This window comes from Bufo bufo, chromosome 1, assembly GCF_905171765.1.
Source record: "Bufo bufo chromosome 1, aBufBuf1.1, whole genome shotgun sequence".
Classification (NCBI taxonomy): Eukaryota; Metazoa; Chordata; class Amphibia; order Anura; family Bufonidae; genus Bufo; species Bufo bufo.
In genome coordinates this window covers 362,493,875-362,515,264 of record NC_053389.1, presented here as the reverse complement: position 1 = coordinate 362,515,264, position 21,390 = coordinate 362,493,875, and positions in this window count along the sequence as shown.

Genomic DNA, 21,390 nt, shown 5'->3' with positions numbered 1-21,390 from the left:
CGCAACTTGATTGGCACTCCTCTGAGCAGGCACAGTAGGATGTACACAATGCCGAGATGGTGTATGGATGGTGTGCCTTACCCGACCGGTATGTTTGCACTCTCTGTCTTTGGCTCCTCCCCCTGTATTTTAGGTTATGGTCTATCACCTGACATGGTCAGCACTGGATATGATTTAAATCACTATGAATCGCATGATTTTTTAGCATAAGGATATTACAATATATATCACAATTGATATACATGACCATGTCTTTACTGTGTATCGTATATTGTATACATTGTATGCATTTTTTTAAATTGTATTGTATGTTATTTTTGTTAACACCCACTGATCTGATTGGGTCACATGATTTTGATGTGGATTTTTTTACCTATATATATATACCCACCATATGCATATGTTCTTTGCTTGAAAAAGGCTCTAGTATTGAGCCGAAATGTTGTACCGCACGGGTGAATAAAGGAGTTATTTGTTCATGACATACTGGAGTGCCGTTCATTTTCTGGACTATATACACTCACCTAAAGAATTATTAGGAACACCATACTAATACGGTGTTGGACCCCCTTTTGCCTTCAGAACTGCCTTAATTCTACGTGGCATTGATTCAACAAGGTGCTGATAACATTCTTTAGAAATGTTGGCCCATATTGATAGGATAGCATCTTGCAGTTGATGGAGATTTGAGGGATGCACATACAGAGCACGAAGCTCCCGTTCCACCACATCCCAAAGATGCTCTATTGGGTTGAGATCTGGTGACTGTGGGGGCCATTTTAGTACAGTGAACTCATTGTCATGTTCAAGAAACCAATTTGAAATGATTCGAGCTTTGTGACATGGTGGATTATCCTGCTGGAAGTAGCCATCAGAGGATGGATACATGTTCTCATTCTGTTTATGCCAAATTCGGACTCTACCATTTGAATGTCTCAACAGAAATCGAGACTCATCAGACCAGGCAACATTTTTCCAGTCTTCAACAGTCCAATTTTGGTGAGCTCGTGCAAATTGTAGCCTCTTTTTCCTATTTGTAGTGGAGATGAGTGGTACCCGGTGGAGTCTTCTGCTGTTGTAGCCCATTCGCCTCAAGGTTGTGCGTGTTGTGGCTTTACAAATGCTTTGATGCATACCTCGGTTGTAACGAGTGGTTATTTCAGTCAACGTTGCTCTTCTATCAGCTTGAATCAGTCGGCGCATTCTCCTCTGACCTCTAGCATCCACAAGGCATTTTTGCCCACAGGACTGCCGCATACTGGATGTTTTTCCCTTTTCACACCATTCTTTGTAAACCCTAGAAATAGTTGTGCGTGAAAATCCCAGTAACTGAGCAGATTGTGAAATACTCAGACCGGCCCGTCTGGCACCAACAACTATGCCACGCTCAAAATTGCTTAAATCACCTTTCTTTCCCATTCTGACATTCAGTTTGGAGTTCAGGAGATTGTCTTGACCAGGACCACACCCCTAAATGCATTGAAGCAACTGCCATGTGATTGGTTGACTAGATAATTGCATTAACCACCTCCGGACCGCCTAACGCAGGATCGCGTTCCGGAGGTGGCAGCGCTGCGCACAGTCACGCATATACGCGTCATCTCGCGAGACGCAAGATTTCCTGTGAACGCGCGCACACAGGCGCGCGCGCTCACAGGAACGGAAGGTAAGAGAGTTGATCTCCAGCCTGCCAGCGGCGATCGTTCGCTGGCAGGCTGGAGATGTGTTTTTTTTAACCCCTAACAGGTATATTAGACGCTGTTTTGATAACAGCGTCTAATATACCTGCTACCTGGTCCTCTGGTGGTCCCCTTTGTTTGGATCGACCACCAGAGGACACAGGTAGCTCAGTAAAGTAGCACCAAGCACCACTACACTACACTACACCCCCCCCGTCACTTATTAACCCCTTATTAGTCCCTGATCACCCCTAATCACCCTTGATCACCCCATATAGACTCCCTGATCACCCCCCTGTCATTGATTACCCCCCTGTCATTGATCAACCCCCTGTAAAGCTCCATTCAGACGTCCGCATGATTTTTACGGATCCACTGATAGATGGATCGGATCCGCAAAACGCATCCGGACGTCTGAATGAAGCCTTACAGGGGCGTGATCAATGACTGTGGTGATCACCCCATATAGACTCCCTGATCACCCCCCTGTCATTGATTACCCCCCTGTCATTGATTACCCCCCTGTAAAGCTCCATTCAGATGTCCGCATGATTTTTACGGATGCACTGATACATGGATCGGATCCGCAAAACGCATCCGGTCGTCTGAATGAAGCCTTACAGGGGCATGATCAATGACTGTGGTGATCACCCCCCTGTCATTGATTACCCCCCTGTAAAGCTCCATTCAGATGTCCGCATGATTTTTACGGATGCACTGATAGATGGATCGGATCCGCAAAACGCATCCGGACGTCTGAATGAAGCCTTACAGGGGCATGATCAATGACTGTGGTGATCACCCCATATAGACTCCCTGATCACCCCCCTGTCATTGATCACCCCCCTGTCATTGATCACCCCCCTGTAAAGCTCCATTCAGATGTCCGCATGATTTTTACGGATGCACTGATAGATGGATCGGATCCGCAAAACGCATCCGGACGTCTGAATGAAGCCTTACACGGGCGTGATCAATGACTGTGGTTATCACCCCATATAGACTCCCTGATCACCCCCCCTGTCATTGATCACCCCCCTGTCATTGATCACCCCCCTGTCATTGATCACCCCCCTGTCATTGATCACCCCCCTGTCATTGATCACCCCTCTGTAAGGCTCCATTCAGATATTTTTTTGGCCCAAGTTAGCGGAATTTTTATTTTTTTTTCTTACAAAGTCTCATATTCCACTAACTTGTGTCAAAAAATAAAATCTCACATGAACTCACCATACCCCTCACGGAATCCAAATGCGTAAAATTTTTTAGACATTTATATTCCAGACTTCTTCTCACGCTTTAGGGCCCCTAGAATGCCAGGGCAGTATAAATACCCCACATGTGACCCCATTTCGGAAAGAAGACACCCCCAGGTATTCCGTGAGGGGCATATTGAGTCCATGAAAGATTGAAATTTTTGTCCCAAGTTAGCGGAACGGGAGACTTTGTGAGAAAAAAATTAAAAATATCAATTTCCGCTAACTTGTGCCAAAAAAAAATAAATTTCTATGAACTCGCCATGCCCCTCATTGAATACCTTGGGGTGTCTTCTTTCCAAAATGGGGTCACATGTGGGGTATTTATACTGCCCTGGCATTCTAGGGGCCCCAAAGCGTGAGAAGAAGTCTGGTATCCAAATGTCTAAAAATGCCCTCCTAAAAGGAATTTGGGCACCTTTGCGCATCTAGGCTGCAAAAAAGTGTCACACATCTGGTATCGCCGTACTCAGGAGAAGTTGGGGAATGTGTTTTGGGGTGTCATTTTACATATACCCATGCTGGGTGAGAGAAATATCTTGGTCAAATGCCAACTTTGTATAAAAAAATGGGAAAAGTTGTCTTTTGCCAAGATATTTCTCTCACCCAGCATGGGTATATGTAAAATGACACCCCAAAACACATTCCCCAACTTCTCCTGAATACGGCGATACCACATGTGTGACACTTTTTTGCAGCCTAGGTGGGCAAAGGGGCCCATATTCCAAAGAGCACCTTTAGGATTTCACAGGTCATTTACCTACTTACCACACATTAGGGCCCCTGGAAAATGCCAGAGCAGTATAACTACCCCACAAGTGACCCCATTTTGGAAAGAAGACACCCCAAGGTATTCCGTGAGGGGCATGGCGAGTTCCTAGAATTTTTTATTTTTTGTCACAAGTTAGTGGAAAATGCTTATTTTTTTTTTTTTTTTTTTTTCATACAAAGTCTCATATTCCACTAACTTGTGACAAAAAATAAAAACTTCCATGAACTCACTTTGCCCATCAGCGAATACCTTGGGGTCTCTTCTTTCCAAAATGGGGTCACTTGTGGGGTAGTTATACTGCCCTGGCATTCTAGGGGCCCAAATGTGTGGTAAGGAGTTTGAAATCAAATTCTGTAAAAAATGACCTGTGAAATCCGAAAGGTGCTCTTTTGAATATGGGCCCCTTTGCCCACCTCGGCTGCAAAAAAGTGTCACACATCTGGTATCTCCGTAATCGGGAGAAGTTGGGGAATGTGTTTTGGGGTGTCATTTTACATATACCCATGCTGGGTGAGAGAAATATCTTGGCAAAAGACAACTTTTCCCATTTTTTTATACAAAGTTGGCATTTGACCAAGATATTTATCTCACCCAGCATGGGTATATGCAAAAAGACACCCCAAAACACATTCCTCAACTTCTCCTGAATACAGAGATACCAGATGTGTGACACTTTTTTGCAGCCTAGGTGGGCAAAGGGGCCCACATTCCAAAGAGCACCTTTCGGATTTCACAGGTCATTTACCTACTTACCACACATTTGGGCCCCTAGAATGCCAGGGAAGTATAACTACCCCACAAGTGACCCCATTTTGGAAAGAAGAGACCCCAAGGTATTCGCTGATGGGCATAGTGAGTTCATGGAAGTTTTTATTTTTTGTCACAAGTTTGTGGAATATGAGACTTTGTATGAAAAAAAAAAAAAAAAATCATCATTTTCCACTAACTTGTGACAAAAAATAAAACATTCTAGGAACTCGCCATGCCCCTCACGGAATACCTTGGGGTGTCTTCTTTCCAAAATGGGGTCACTTGTGGGGTAGTTATACTGCCCTGGTATTCTAGGGGCCCAAATGTGTGGTAAGGAGTTTGAAATCAAATTCAGGAAAAAATGAGGAGTGAAATCCGAAAGGTGCTCTTTGGAATATGGGCCCCTTTGCCCACCTAGGCTGCAAAAAAGTGTCACACATCTGGTATCCCCGTACTCAGGAGAAGTTGAGGAATGTGTTTTGGGGTGTCTTTTTACATATACCCATGCTGGGTGAGATAAATATCTTGGTCAAATGACAACTTTGTATAAAAAAATGGGAAAAGTTGTCTTTTGCCAAGATATTTCTCTCACCCAGCATGGGTATATATAAAATGACACCCCAAAACACATTCCCCACCTTCTCCTGAGTACGGAGATACCAGATGTGTGACACTTTTTTGCAGCCTAGGTGGGCAAAGGGGCCCATATTCCAAAGAGCACCTTTCGGATTTCACAGGTTATTTTTTACAGAATTTGATTTCAAACTCCTTACCACACATTTGGGCCCCTAGAATGCCAGGGCAGTATAACTACCCCACAAGTGACCCCATTTTGGAAAGAAGAGACCCCAAGGTATTCGCTGATGGGCATAGTGAGTTCATAGAACTTTTTATTTTTTGTCACAAGTTAGTGGAATATGAGACTTTGTAAGGAAAAAAAAAAAAAAAAAAAAATCATCATTTTCCGCTAACTTGTGACAAAAAATAAAAAGTTCTATGAACTCACTATGCCCATCAGCGAATACCTTAGGGTGTGTACTTTCAGAAATGGGGTCATTTGTGGGGTGTTTGTACTGTCTGGCCATTGTAGAACCTCAGGAAACATGACAGGTGCTCAGAAAGTCAGAGCTGCTTCAAAAAGCGGAAATTCACATTTTTGTACCATAGTTTGTAAACGCTATAACTTTTACCCAAACCATTTTTTTTTTACCCAAACATTTTTTTTTTATCAAAGACATGTAGAACTATAAATTTAGAGCAAAATTTCTATATGGATGTCGTTTTTTTTTGCAAAATTTTACAACTGAAAGTGAAAAATGTCATTTTTTTGCAAAAAAATCGTTAAATTTCGATTAATAACAAAAAAAGTAAAAATGTCAGCAGCAATGAAATACCACCAAATGAAAGCTCTATTAGTGAGAAGAAAAGGAGGTAAAATTAATTTGGGTGGTAAGTTGCATGACCGAGCAATAAACGGTGAAAGTAGGGTAGGTCAGAAGTGTAAAAAGTGGCCTGGTCTTTCAGGGTGTTTAAGCACTGGGGGCTGAGGTGGTTAATGAGAAATAGAACAGGTGTTCCTAATAATTCTTTAGGTGAGTGTATATATATATATATATATATATATATATATATATATATATACACAGTACAGACCAAAAGTTTGGACACACCTTCTCATTCAAAGAGTTTTCTTTATTTTCATGACTATGAAGGCATCAAAACTATGATTTAACACATGTGGAATTATATACATAACAAACAAGTGTGAAACAACTGAAAATATGTCATATTCTAGGTTCTTCAAAGTAGCCACCTTTTGCTTTGATTACTGCTTTGGACACTCTTGGCATTCTCTTGATGAGCTTCAAGAGGTAGTCCCCTGAAATGGTTTTCACTTCACAGGTGTTCCCTGTCAGGTTTAATAAGTGGGATTTATTGCCTTATAAATGGGGTTGGGACCATCAGTTGCGTTGAGGAGAAGTCAGGTGGATACCCAGCTGAGAGTCCTACTGAATAGACTGTTAGCTGCTTTTTTCTTGCCATAATACAAATTCTAACAGTCTATTCAGTAGGACTCTCAGCTGGGTATCCACCTGACTTCTCCTCAACGCAACTGATGGTCCCAACCCCATTTATAAGGCAATAAATCCCACTTATTAAACCTGACAGGGAACACCTGTGAAGTGAAAACCATTTCAGGGGACTACCTCTTGAAGCTCATCAAGAGAATGCCAAGAGTGTCCAAAGCAGTAATCAAAGCAAAAGGTGGCTACTTTGAAGAACCTAGAATATGACATATTTTCAGTTGTTTCACACTTGTTTGTTATGTATATAATTCCACATGTGTTAATTCATAGTTTTGATGCCTTCATAGTCATAAAAATAAAGAAAACTCTTTGAATGAGAAGGTGTGTCCAAACTTTTGGTCTGTACTGTATATATACATATATATATATATATATGCTCCCCTCATATGTTTGCTATCAGAGAGGACATCGCTGCCATCTTGATTGAACATACTACGCCAAATCTTACGCATGGTGACATCACCGCGCCCAGCCAGCATGATGGTGTGATGATGTCATCACGTACCCTGCAAGATTTTGTGCTTGGTCTTCAATCAAGATGGCCGTAACGACCTCTCCTCAAGCAAATGGATAAGGTGATTGTTTTTTTTGTTTTTTTTACTGGATTAACCTCTGAAAGCCCACAATTGTAGCATAAGATACCTCGATCAGCGATTAACGTTGCATCTGAGGGGTTTAATGATGGGGGACGCCGTTCTCTGTCATTGCGCCAGCTACATACAAAAAAATGCGCTCTGTGAGAATTGGGGTAGATGTCTTGTGCCATATTTATTAGGTGGTTTAGACAGTTTGGATACTGGTTGGCATAAAGGGTGTAGCTTAAATGCACAAACATGCACTAAAATCAGTGTCTGAAAGCAAATCAAGAACTATTGTAAGGAAGAGAACATTTCTAAAGTGTGACAAAATTTGATGCATCTTTTGCTTGCCGTGTATATCTTTCACTTGTTTATGTTTAGTATAGCATTAATAAATATGTGCTAATATGTGTATATTGAAAATAAAATGCTAAGTCCATTTTCTTTTCTTTTTAAAATCTGTTTATTGATTTTATAACATGTATAAAATAATACAGACAATGGTATACAAAACCATTTTTGGACATTGATCATTCGATGTAAATACAAAGAATGATAGCCGGTACAGGTAAGTAAATCCAAAGAAAGGACAATAGCATTGTATAATAAGTACAACCCACAAGAACGTATGGTGTTTAATAAGCGGCAAGAGGGATCTATCCCGGTGGTTAGTAGGACTAGGAACCGAAGGTCTTAGAAAAGGGGTACCGAGTAGGGTTCCAGTTCTTGTAGTAATGATGGTCTGGGAGATAGACATACCCATACTATACATGCAATTTGATGCCTAGTACAAAATTGAAAATGTATACAAATGAGCTAGATAATCCAACATTGAACTGATGAACAAACAAGGACAGGGAACAAAATGGGGGGGGGGGGGGGGGAAGGGAAAGGAGGGGAGGAGAGGAAAGGAAAGGTGTGAATGACAAGTTGTAAATAAGAATCGTAATCTTCGGATCCAGAGAAAGATCAATCGGACGAGTAAGGTCTTGTATTAAAAGCCAGTCGAGGCCAGGCGGCCCGGTGGCCAGGCGGCCAGTAGCAATGCAAGGGCAATGTTATGTATATATATCAGCACAGTGATAGTGGTAATGTAGAAAATAGCCTTGAGTGTTTAAGAGATCAAGAGTTCCAATTCCTTAAGTTGGTGAGGAATTATGATATCCTTCCTAGCCGTCCATGGAAGCCATATTTTAGTATATTTGTGATGGGAGAGAAGTTCCCAATGTGATAGTTCCTCTAGTCTTGCTAGAGCTTCAACTTTTCCTCTCCATTGAGAGATTAATGGAGGAACTGTTGATTTCCAGTTAGAGGCAATTAGTATTCTTGCTGCTGCCAGCAGAATTCTCAAGAGGGATAATTTTGATGCTGTTAAAGGATTATGTATTAGAGTCAGAAGGGCTATTCCTGGACAACTATGAAGCAGACCATCTTTTAATTCAAGAATGTCCCTTATTAACTTAAAGACCAAATCCCAAAAGGTTTTTATTTTGGGGCATGACCACCATATATGCAAGAAGGAACCTTTTTCAGAAAGACATCTCCAGCAACTGTTCGAAGTGTCACCATACATCAGGGTTAGTCTTACAGGGGTTAGGTACCACCTTGTGAGGACTTTGTATGCATTCTCTTGTATGGTTACACATCTGGAAATACTCTTGGGAGTGCTTAAAATAATCTGAGTTTCCCTTTCAGAGAATTTCACGTTTAGGTCTTTCTCCCATTCCTTTATGAAGTAAAGGGAGGAAGAAAATTCTAATGATAATAGGTTTCTAGTTACAATGGAGATGATCTTCGATGGGTATTGGGTTTGTGCAACAAGTCGTTCAAACCATGTTAATGACAAGGTTGCTTGGTTCTTTTTTAGAATAGAGCTATTGATGGTTTTCAGGCATGTAAATTGTAACTGGTTGAAGTTCTTAAGTTTAAATTTCGTTATTAAGGAGGCGGAGTCTAGAAAGGTACCTTCATTGTCCAGTAACTCTTGAACTGGTAGGGTGGAATTACGTATTTGAGAGGGTAAGATGTTGAAACTGTCAGTATTGAGGCTAAGGCAGTCTCTAATAGTTAAAAGTGCAGAGGGGTAGGTCAAGCAGGTTCCTCTTATATCTGGGTTTTTCCAAATCGACAGTGTGGCTGACGCCAATGAGTCTTCTGTAATTAATTGAGAGGTCTTACCAGGTTCGGATAATAACGAGGGTCTGATAGGACAACCCACCAACTTTTCTTCCAAAGGGATCCAGAGTTTATGATCTGGTCTCCTTATCAGGTCAATGATTCTGTTAAGGTGAACCGCTCTGTGGTATCTTTTGATGGAAGGAAAACCAATTCCTCCCTTTATAAAGGGAAGAAGCAGGATCTTGTTGGAGATTCTGAGTTTTATATTTCCCCAGATATAAGAGGAACATATTCTTCTAAATGAATCAAAGAAACTACATGGCAGTTTTACAGGAAGGACTTGCAGTAAATAGGTAATCTTGGGGACTATTAGAGAATTGAAAATGTTACGTCTGCCTATCCAAGAGATGAAAGAAGGAGACCACGAGTTTAATGTTGCAGGTATGGATTTTAGCAGAGGGGGGAAATTAGTCTTGTATAGTCTATTTAAGTCTGGCGTAATGTTTATTCCCAGGAATTTTATGTATGAGTGCGTCCATTCAAATGGGGAGTTTTCTTTAAGTTTCTGTAGGAGTTTGGGTGGGAGATTTATATTCATTGCTACTGATTTAGACAGATTTATTTTGAAGTTTGAGATGAAGCCAAAGGTGGTAAAGGTCTTGATTATAGCAGGGAATGCTTGTGCTGGGTTAGAGACCATTAAGAGTAAATCATCGGCATATGCCGCTTGTTTGATATCTAAATCACCACAGACCAAGCCTTTTATCTCTTTAGTTTGTCTGATGTATTGTAAAATAGGTTCAATTGTGAGAATGAAGAGTAAAGTAGATATGGGACAGCCTTGTCTTGTCCCATTATTTATCTGAACAGGCTGAGGAGATATACATTGAAAAGATAGCCTTTATGAAAGGATCAGGGAAACCTAACTTAGTCAGGGTGCTTTTAATGAAGGCCCATGCCACTCTTTCAAAGGCTTTTTCAGCATCCGACCCCAAAACCACAAAAGGAGTCATGTAGCAATGTAGCTCCAAGTCAATCACACTTCTGTGAAATCAAACTGTCCACTTAGGAAGCAACACTGAGTGACAATCAATTTCACATGCTGTTGTGCAAATGGGATAGAAAACAGGTGGAAATTATAGGTAATTAGCAAGACACCCCCAATAAAGGAGTGGTTCTGCATGTGGTAACCACAGACCACTTCTCAGTTCATATGCTTCCTGGCTGATGTTTTGGTCACTTTTGAATTCTGGCGGTGCTTTCCCTCTAGTGGTTGCATGAGACGTAGTCTACAACCCACACAAGTGGTTCAGGTAGTGCAGCTTATTCAGGATGGCACATCAATGCGAGCTGTGGCAAGAAGGTTTGCTGTGTCTGTCAGCGTAGTGTCCAGAGCATGGAGGCGCTACCAGGAGACAGGCCAGTACATCAGTAGACGTGGAGGAGGCCGTAGGAGGGCAACAACCCAGCAGCAGGACCGCTACCTCCGCCTTGGTGCAAGGAGGAACAGGAGGAGCACTGCCAGAGCCCTGCAAAATGACCTCCAGCAGGCCACAAATGTGCATGTGTCTGCTCAAACGGTCAAAAACAGACTCCATGAGGATGATATGAGGGCCCGACGTCCACAGGTGGGGGTTGTGCTTACAGCCCAACACCGTGCAGGACGTTTGGCATTTGCCAGAGAACACCAAGATTGGCAAATTCGCCACTGGCGCCCTGTGCTCTTTACAGATGAAAGCAGGTTCACACTGAGCACCTGTGACAGACGTGACAGAGTCTGGAGACCCTGTGGAGAACGTTCTGCTGCCTGCAACATCCTCCAGCATGACCGGTTTGGCATTGGGTCAGTAATGGTGTGGGGTGGCATTTCTTTGGAGGGCCGCACAGCCCTCCATGTGCTCGCCAGAGGTAGCCTGACTGCCATTAGGTACCGAGATGAGATCCTCAGACCCCTTGTGAGATCATATGCTGGTGCGGTTGGCCCTGGGTTCCTCCTAATGGAAGACAATGCTAGACCTCATGTGGCTGGAGTGTGTCAGCAGTTCCTGCAAGACGAAGGCATTGATGCTATGGACTGGCCCGCCCGTTCCCCAGACCTGAAGCCAATTGAGCACTTCTGGGACATCATGTCTCGCTCTATCCACCAACGTCACGTTGCACCACAGACTGTCCAGGAGTTTGCAGATGCTTTAGTCAAGGTCTGGGAGGAGATCCCTCAGGAGACCGTCCGCCACCTCATCAGGAGCATGCACAGGCGTTGTAGGGAGGTCATACAGGCACGTGGAGGCCACACACACTACTGAGCCTCATTTTGACTTGTTTTAAGGACATTACATCAAAGTTGGATCAGCCTGTAGTGTGTTTTTCCACTTTAATTTTGAGTGTGACTCCAAATCCAGACCTCCATGGGTTGAAAAATTTGATTTCCTTTTTTTTTTTTTGTGTGATTTTGTTGTCAGCACATTCAACTATGTAAAGAACAAAGTATTTCAGAAGAATATTTAATTAATTCAGATCTAGGATGTGTTATTTTTGTGTTCCCTTTATTTTTTTGAGCAGTGTATATTGCCAATGTGAGTCTCAGTGCAGCAGTGAATCTGGGGCGAAGGGATCAAAATATAATCTAATCTGTGATATGTATTATGAGGGTAGGAAAAAAAAGTAGAAATCTCTTTTGCCTGGATTATTCACTCTCCATGCGTCTATAAGATTACTGTTATGTATTAATCTTTTAATGGCGCTAAGCGTTTTTAATGGGACCGATGATTTACTCGATGAAGTGTCTAAATGTGGGTTAAGGGCGACATTAAAGTCACCAGCTACAACAGCGATCCCTTCCCTGAATTCCTCAAACAACTGCCAAGTATTTTTGAACCAAATTTTTTGTGCTGCATTAGGAGCATATAGGTTAGCAAACGTGTACATTTGGGAGTTTATTGTCCCTTTCACTAATAAAAATCGGCCTTTAGGGTCTGATTTTTTTTCTGTCATCCTAAAGTCTATATGTTTCTGGAAGCCAATACTCACACCGAGCCTATTGGAATGTTCCAAGGAGCCGTGGTACCACAGATTAAAGTAAGATCTTGACATGTTTGGGATCTTGTTATTTTTAAAGTGTGTTTCCTGCAGAAAGATCACTTTGGCTTTTTCTTTATGTAGGTAATGTAGGATCTGGCTTCTCTTTGCAGGAGTTTTGAAGCCTCTGACATTGTATGTAGCTATATGTATATCTGCCATGATGGTAATTGAGGGGATAGTGCGCTGTACTTATATACCACTGAGTTTGCTGTTGAAGCTATTGAACGCAGAATAAGTTGATGGTGTCACTGGATCAAAGAGTTTGCGGATGAGGAGGGGTGGGGAAGGGCTAAAAGGTAAGAGAAAGAACATCAACATCAAAAAAGAATAGTACAATAACAATCCTCTGTTAAAAATGGAGACTAGGGATTTTATTATCCCTTTGTGAGACCTTTTTAGGTCAGAACCTCTAGATGAGGTCAGAGGTAACAGAGGTAACGAGCCCGGAAAACTGTTCAGGGCTGACATATGAGGGAGAAACCTTAAATCTTAACTAAAGATTAAAGTAGTGAGTAATACATGTAGCAATCAAATACTGGTAACCAATCTCACTGACACAAGCTATTGTTACTTAAGGGAAGCAACTAAACTATCATAGAGACAACCTGGGCATAGATTGCTGATTGTCCACTCCCCATACCCAGAACCCATGAGGGCAGAGAATTAACACATTGGATTACAGGAGGAATAAGGGGTGAAATGGAGGGACTATTCAATCAGCAACCATGCCATCACATCCGTCCTACTATCAAACAAACAAGTAGAACATACAACTCAGGAGATTAGGGATGTGGTCAGTCTTCCTCTGCAATAATGCGTCTAGGGGTGAGTTTTCCCCTGTTTTTTTTGTGATTTGCCTCCCCCTGCTATTTCCCATGAGGTTGGAGGCATGATGTCTTGTGGAATCAGAACGTCATTGGTGGCTGACCAGTCAGGTATGTCCACATCTTGTATTTCTAAAGCAGCGAGAATATCAGGGAGGTCTTTGGGAGATCTCAAGATGTATTTCTTCTCTTTGCAGGTAATCAGCATCCCAAATGGAAACAGCCATCTAAAAGCAATGCGTCTTTGTCTAAGATGGTCTGTGAGAGGTTTTAGGGCACGTCTCTTATTAAGAGTAGCAGGGGCTAGATCTTGAAACAGGAGGATTTGGGAACCTTTATATTCGATGTTCCCGCTTTATCTAGCTCTCTTCATCACTAGATATTTCTGTTTAAAAGCTTGCATATGATGTCCCTTGGGGGGTCTCCTGGTTTAGGTTTAGGACATAGAGCACGGTGGGCTCTTTCTATGGTGATTGGATCTGGATAATCTTCACCCAGCAGGGCTAAGCATGTCTCTTTTATTGCAGAGGGTATAGCTTCCATAGCAACAGTCTCTGGGACTCCTCTGATGCGTATGTTATTCCTTCTGCCTCTATTGTCCTGATCTTCAATGTAGTCATACAGATAATTGATGTGCTGTTGATAGACAGAGAGAGCAGTTGAGTTCTTTCTTGTATATTCAGCCACAGCAGACTGTGTGGACTCCAAGGCTTCAACTCTCTGACCTACTTGCCTCACCTCTCTTTTAATTTCAGATAGTTCCTCCAAAACTGGGTTTAATGCTTTGGATAAAGCTTGCTAGATGAAGGATCTTGATATTGGAAGATCAGAGGCAGCATCTATTTGGTCATCATCATCACTTTCTCTGTCTTGATGAGATATTGATTGCCGTTGAGGGTTACTTTTGGGTGTAGACAGGGGTGCCCCCTGATTGTTCAGGTTTTTCTTTATCACAATCTGACCTGGACAGATTTATGATGGAGAAGGTGCCTTAGACTGCTTATGAGAGTCTTGATAAGCCCCCCTGTATCTTTCAACTTTCACCATATGTGCGTATGTTCTGGCCCCTGAAGCTAATTACTCACTGCTTCATCTAATATTGAGTGATTATTACATCACTGGATTTAGAGGTAGATGTAACCTGTTTTCCAGCTTTTATATCATCCTGTGACTGTGGAAAGTATGCTTCTGCAGGGTTGCACTTAATCAGAAATAGGTTACTGTCTCTTTAAATATGTTGGTTCAAAGAAAAGCAATCCTGAAACAGGCAGATTTTCCTTCTAGATTGGCACCGATCTGCCAGTGGATCAAGTGTAGGGTATATCACTACTGTCCAGCACTTAAGGAGAATCTGAGGGACTGTGAGAAGTCACTATAGACGGGATTATGACAACGGCGTGAAGCGACAGTTTGCCTATGTGACAAACAGCTATTGCATCGGTAAGAGCCCCTTAATAGTAAACTCTTTCTGACAGATAGGTACTTTATTTTTTTGTAAATCCGGGTATTACTGATGCCGATGGAGACGGACCGTTCAGTCACTATGTCTGGCTCTCAAGATGGCGCCGGCTCAGTGTTATCGGCCTTTCGGTAAGGCGTTATGTCACTTTATGCTGCCGCACTGGGGTTGGCACAGTTTATAGAATAGTGTACCTTGCACCGGACTGGCGGTAACGTAGTTCTTAAAAACGGAGTCAGAGGTGAAGCTCCGATGCCGACCGCGCTCCTGTTCAAATCTAGGCCGAGGCTTCCTCTTCCGCTAGGCCTCACTTGTAACTCCGGAAAGGAGCGGTCCGGTGGCCCCTGAAAGATCTCAAATCAGGGCAGATGTTGATGGCCGTCACCGGAGATCTGAGTTGAGGTCTTTTAACTTTGTATAATGGGCGGATGATGTCAGATTAAGTCTGCTGTGTCAGAGCAGAGGAGAGAGACGTCTTCCTCAGTCAGCACCTAGCCACGCCCCTGCTAAGTCAATTTTAAGCCTATTTTATTGTCAGTGTAACATTACCCAAATTATGCATAGTGTATGTTAATGACTGTAAACTTGTTAATGGGATTACATCTGAGACTACATAATAACTTTACAATGCTCATCCATTTTTAATCTGAATTAAAAGCCCAACTGTTGGAGAAGATATGCCATAGTACAGTAATTAATTTATTCCATAACATAAGAAAATGTATGTATTTTTTAAAGTAGGTAACTGGCTTAGTGATAGAAAACAGAGGGTGGTTATTAACTGTACACACTCAGAATGGGTCACTGTCACTAGTGGGATACCACAGGGGTCAGTATTGGGCCCTATTCACTTCAATATATTTATTAATGATCTTGTAGAAGGTTTGCATAGTAAAATATTTTTTTTTTGCAGATGACTAATCTGTCCAAAGCAATTAACATGAAAGAGGACAATATTCTGCTTCAGATGGATCTGGAATAGTGTTGAGCGAAGTGTGCTTTGGATCATGGATCCAAAGTCGCTTAGTTTAAAACTTTGAATGCTTTATGGAGACCCGTCTCCATACAGCATTCAAATGTATGGGCTTCACGAAGGAGAAATGTGTTATGTCTAAAGTCTCGAGAGACTTCGTTGAATAACTTCAGACTTTGATTATTCAACTTGAAAACCATATTAAAACTGGGAGCCGGAGTACCTCAGTACCGAAGCCAACTTTGGATGGCAGTTTTAAAATGTTTTTTAAGTTGAATAGTCCAATGCCAAAGTTCTTCAAAGAACTCTCATGAGACTTTGGACATAACAAATTTCACCTTGGCGAAGCACATACATTTAAATGCTGTTTGGATATGGGTCTCTATACAGCATTCAAACAAAGTTTTGAACAAAGTGACTATGGATCAACGATCCGAAGAATGTTTAGCTCAACACTAATATGGATAGAATTTTGGTGGACAGCAAACTTAACTGTAGAAACCATTGTCAAGCAGCTGCTGCTAAGGCCAGTTAGATAATGTTGCATCAAAAAGGGGCATAGATGCCCCGTGATGAGAGCATAGTCCTACCACTTTACAAATCACTAGTCAGACCACACATGGAGTTTTGTGTACAGTTCTTGGCTCCTGTGAACAAGACAGACATAGCAGAGCTGGAGAGAGACTTTAGAGGAGGACAACTAAAGTAATATCTCGAATAGGTGGGCTACATTCCCCTAGAAATATTATCAAAATTAGTTTTATTCAGTTTAGAAAAAAGACGACTGAGGTGAGATCTGATAACTATGTATAAATATATCAGAAGGCGGTACAGATATTTCTCCCATGATCAATTTATACACAGGACTGTGATGAGGGGGCATCATCTATGTCTAGAGTAAAGAGTTTTCTTTACTTTAAGAGCAGTGAGACTATTGAACTTTCTGCCGACCTATGCGCTCACTCTCCACATCGCCGACGGTGTCCCGCCTCTGTGCTGGAGCAAGGACGCATGCAGCGTCCTCGTCTCCTAGGTGATAGGGGGCGGGACAGACCCGGCCGTGCATGTCTCCTCAGTGCGACCGGCGTCCTCGGTTCCCCCAGCAACCAGAGTAAGTCTGAGCACCGAGCTGGGCACTCGGTGCTCAGCTGTATGCAGCAGGGTCAGTCACGTGACGCTGGTCATATCACATGACCCCTGCTAGTCAGTATTTAACAGGCAACCTGCTGACCATAGGTTGCCTGTTATTTAGGTTCCACCTGCGATTGTGCCTGACCCGGCGTACTTACCTCCTGCTGATATCTGACGATCCTCTGCCTGCTCCTTGTGTACTTTTGCTGCTCTCCTGGTATTCGACCCCGGCTTCCTCCTGACGATCCTCTGCTGACTCCTTTGTTACTTCGCGACTCTCCTGGTATTTCTGACCCCGGCTTCTCCTGACAATTCTCTGCTTGCTCCTTTTGTACTTCGTTGCTCTACTGGTATTTGACTCGGTCCGTTCACGTTCTGTTGTATGTCTGGTCTGTCCTCCCTGCACTTATTCCAAGTTAGGGACTGCTGTCCAGTTGTCCCCTGTCATTAGGACTTGCGAGGCAAGTAGGCAGGGCCAGGGGTGAGGGTAGAGCGCAGTGGTCACTTCCCTCCCCCTTGTGTGTGTAAGTGTACGCGACCGTTACAGAATAACATGCCGTACCAAACCACTGTATCATGAATCCTCTGGTGACCCTGATAGAGCACGTTTCTAACCTGACACAGATGGTGCAGGAGCTAGGGGAGAAACTCCATTCCCTTGAGTTAGGACAAGGCTCTTCCACTCCTCGCGCCTCCAGTCCGCATATGGAGCCGCAGATTAAGCTTCCAGAACCCTTCTCTGGAGACTGGAGGAAGTTTCATTCTTTTAAGGAGAATTGTAAACTTTATTTCAAATTGCGCCCCTTGTCCTCCGGCTCTGTGAGTCAACGCGTGGGCATTGTCATTTCCCGATTACAGGGTGACCCCCATGAGTGCGCATTCTCTTTACCGCTGACGCCAGTTGTTTAACATCTGTACAGGGTTTTTTTCAGGCCCTGGGTACACTGTATGATGAACAGGACAGGGCCCTGGTAGCCAAGACCGCTCTTAAAGGGTTTCTGTCACCCCACTAAAGTGATTTTTTTTTTTTGGGCTAGTTAAATTAGTTATATAGCGATATATTAAAATATAATAGTGTTCCTTACTTTGATCCAGCAGTTTAGTCAAAAAACAAAGTTTTATCATATGCAAATTCGGTCTCTACCAGCAAGTAGGGCGTCTACTTGCTGGTAGCTGCTGCAGAAATCCGCCCCCTCCTCTTGTTGATTGACAGGGCCAGCCGGGATCTCCTCCTCCGGCCAGCCCTGTCGGCATTTCAAAAATCGCGCGCCCGTGTTGAATCTGCGCAGGCGCTCTGAGATGAGGAGGCTCGTCTCCTCAGAACTCCCTCAGTGCGCCTGCGCCGATGACGTCTTCTATTTCGATGATGTCATCCTCTCCGTCAAATCTCCCAAGGCAACCTAAAGATCAGGTACACCCTGATATTACGAAAAGTATGTTTTTAGTACCCATAACGATATCTCTGGGTGTAAACAAGTGGTCGGGTAAGGCCTTTATTGACTCTGGCTCAGCGGCCAGCTTTATTGATCGTGAGTATGCAATAAGACTGGGTATTCCAATTTTTGGTCTACCTACACCTATCCACATCATGGCTATCGACTCCACTCCCCTGGTGGGTGGTACGGTGAGGTCGTGTACTCAGAGATTTCTTTAACTGTGGGGGTGTCACTCTGAAAAATGTTCCTTTTAGTCCTGGAGAACTTACCGGTTGAGGTGGTACTGGGGATGCCTTGGCTCCAATTACACAACCCCTCTATTGATTGGACCAGAGGGGAGTTAGTGAGAGGGGGACATAAGTGCGACTCATGCTTGTCTGTGATACAGGTTGGCGTCTCAGTAGAATCCTATATATTACCCGCAGTCATTAAAGAATATATAGATGTGTTCTCATCATCGACCCCAGAGGATCTACCACCCCATAGACCTTATGATTGCGCCATAGTATTAGTAGAGGGTGCCAGGTTTCCTAAGGGGCGCATTTATAATGTTTCTAAGCCCGAACGCAAGGCCAATGGAGAATTATATTAGAGAGAGTCTCATTAAGGGGCACATTAGACCCTCTATCTCTCCGATGGGGACGGGGTTTTTCTTTGCTAAGAAGAAGGATGGTGGTCTCAGACCTTGTATCGATTACCGGAAATTAAATAAGATTACTATCCGGAATAGATACTCCCTCCCATTGATTCCTGATGTGTTTAACCAGGTACTAGGGGCGGCCTGGTTTTCTAAGATTGATCTGAAAGGGGCATATAACTTAATCCGAATCAATGAGGTAGACGAATGGAAGACAGCGTTCAATACTGCGGCTGGACACTTTGAATATCTGGTTATGCCTTTTGGATTCAGCAATGCCCCAGCTGTGTTCCAAAACTTCATGAATGATATTCTCAGGGAGTTCTTTGGTAAATTTGTCTTTGTCTACCATGACGACATTTAGATTTTTTCCCCTGATTTTGAATCTCATGTGTTTCATATTAGACAAGTGTTGGAGGTTTTGAGGAAGAATCAGTTATCTGCTAAACAAGAGAAATGTGTCTTTGGGGTACAGGAGATACTATTTCTTGGTCATGTTTGGACTCCTCACGCCTTCCAAATGGATCCTAGCAAGGTACTAGTGATTAAGGGATGGGTAAGACCATCATCTTTAAAGGCCTTACAACGTTTCCTAGGGTTTTCTAATTACTACCGTAAATTCATAAAGAATTTTTCGGTAATTGCTAGACCATTGACCGACCTCACTAAAAGAGGGGTGGATTTGGAAGATTGGTCTACTGAGGCCTTAACTTCATTTGAAACTCTAAAGAAGGCATTCAGTAGTGCTCCCATTCTGATCCAGCCAGATCAGGAGAGACCTTTATTGTGGAGGTGGATGCGTCCGAGGATGGGGCAGGGGTGGTCCTTTCACAAGATCTCTCTAGCCTTACTAACCTGAGGCCTTGCACTTTATTTTCCAGAAAATTCTCCCCCACCGAGAGAAACTATGACAGGGAATCGTGAATTGCTGTCCATTAAATGGGCGTTTGAGGAGTGGAGGCATTTTCTTGAAGGGGCAAAACTGCTGTCACTGATCATAAGAACCTAATGTTTCTCAAGTCTGCTTAGAGGTTAAATCCCCGTCAAGCCAGATGGGCATTGTTTTTTACATGTTTTAATTTCTCCATCACTTTCAGGCCAGGAAGTAGAAACGTGAAGACTGACGCATTGTCTCAGAGCTTCTGTGCGTTTCAGCCTACGGATGCACCACCTGAACCCATTCTACCAGCTAATATCTACGTAGCAGACTTGTCCCAGGATATCATGGCTCTCATTAAGGCTGAACAACATCTAGCCCTGGCACCCACTCCAACAGATAAGTTGTTTGTCCCTGTAAAGTTTCATCTGCGACTGTTGGGTGAGTGTCCTGATTCTGTTTTGTCTGGACATCCTGGTACTAAGGGGACTAAGGAGTTGGTTTCTAGATCATATTGGTGGGCCACTGTAACTAGGGATGTCAAGTCCTATGTGTCGGCCTGCGAGGTTTGTGCTAAGTCTAAGACCCCTAGGACTCGCCCTGCTGGTGACCTGCGACCCCTACCCATTCCCAGTAGACCCTGGTCCCATATCTCGATGGATTTTATCACTGACCTGCCGCCTGTGGAGGGTAAGACTGTGGTTTGGGTAGTGGTGAATAGGTTTAGCAAAATGGTTCATTTTATTCTCCTGTCTAAACTCCCGAATGCTAAGACCCTGGCGTCTATATTTGTGAAGCAGATTGTACATTTACATGGTATTCCAGAGAATATTGTATCTGACAGGGGTGTGCAGTTTGTGTCCAGGTTTTGGAGGGCTTTCTGTCAGAAATGCCAGATTTAATTGTCTTTTTCGTCCGCCTATCACCCTGAGAGTAATGGGCAGACTGAACTCCTCAATCAGTCTGTGGAACAATTTCTTAGGTCATATGTTGCTGATGACCAGCAATTATGGGTTAAATACCTTCCTTTGGCCGAATTTGCTCTGAATAACTATGTTAATTATTCTGCTGGTGTCTCCCCATTCTTTTGTAACTATGGTTTCCATCCTTGTTTTCATTCTGGGTCATCTGTCTCCTCGTCTAACCCCGAGGTGGATAAGGTCACCTCTGAACTGTGCACAGTTTGGGTTCGGGTTCAATCGAACCTAGAAAAGGCTCAGAATGCTCAGAAAATCAAGGCCAATAGGAGACGTTCTAAGGGGGTGAACTTTCAGGTTGGGGATAAGGTGTGGTTGTCCTCCAAGAATCTGTCGCTCAAAGTAGCTTCTGGAAAATTTGCTCCTCGTTTTATAGGGCCGTATAAGATTACGGAGGTGATTAACCCGGTTTCGTTTAGGTTGGAACTGCCCGAGTCGTTCCACATTCATGATGTGTTTCAAAAATCTCTACTCTATTTAAAAAATATATTGAACCTGTTGTACCATCGCAAGCCGCGCCTCTGCCGGTTCTTGTTAATGATTCTGTGGAGTATGTGGTGTCTAAGATTTTGGATGTCAGGAGAGTGCGTAATTCTTTACAGTACCTGGTGCACTGGAAGGGTTATGGACCCGAGGAAAGGTTTTGGGTACCAGCTAGGAAGGTTCATGCCCCCAGACTGGTTACAAAATTTCATGTAGAACATCCTGAGAAGCTGTCGTCTGAAGTCTTGAGTCCGGTGGCCCCACATAAGAGGATG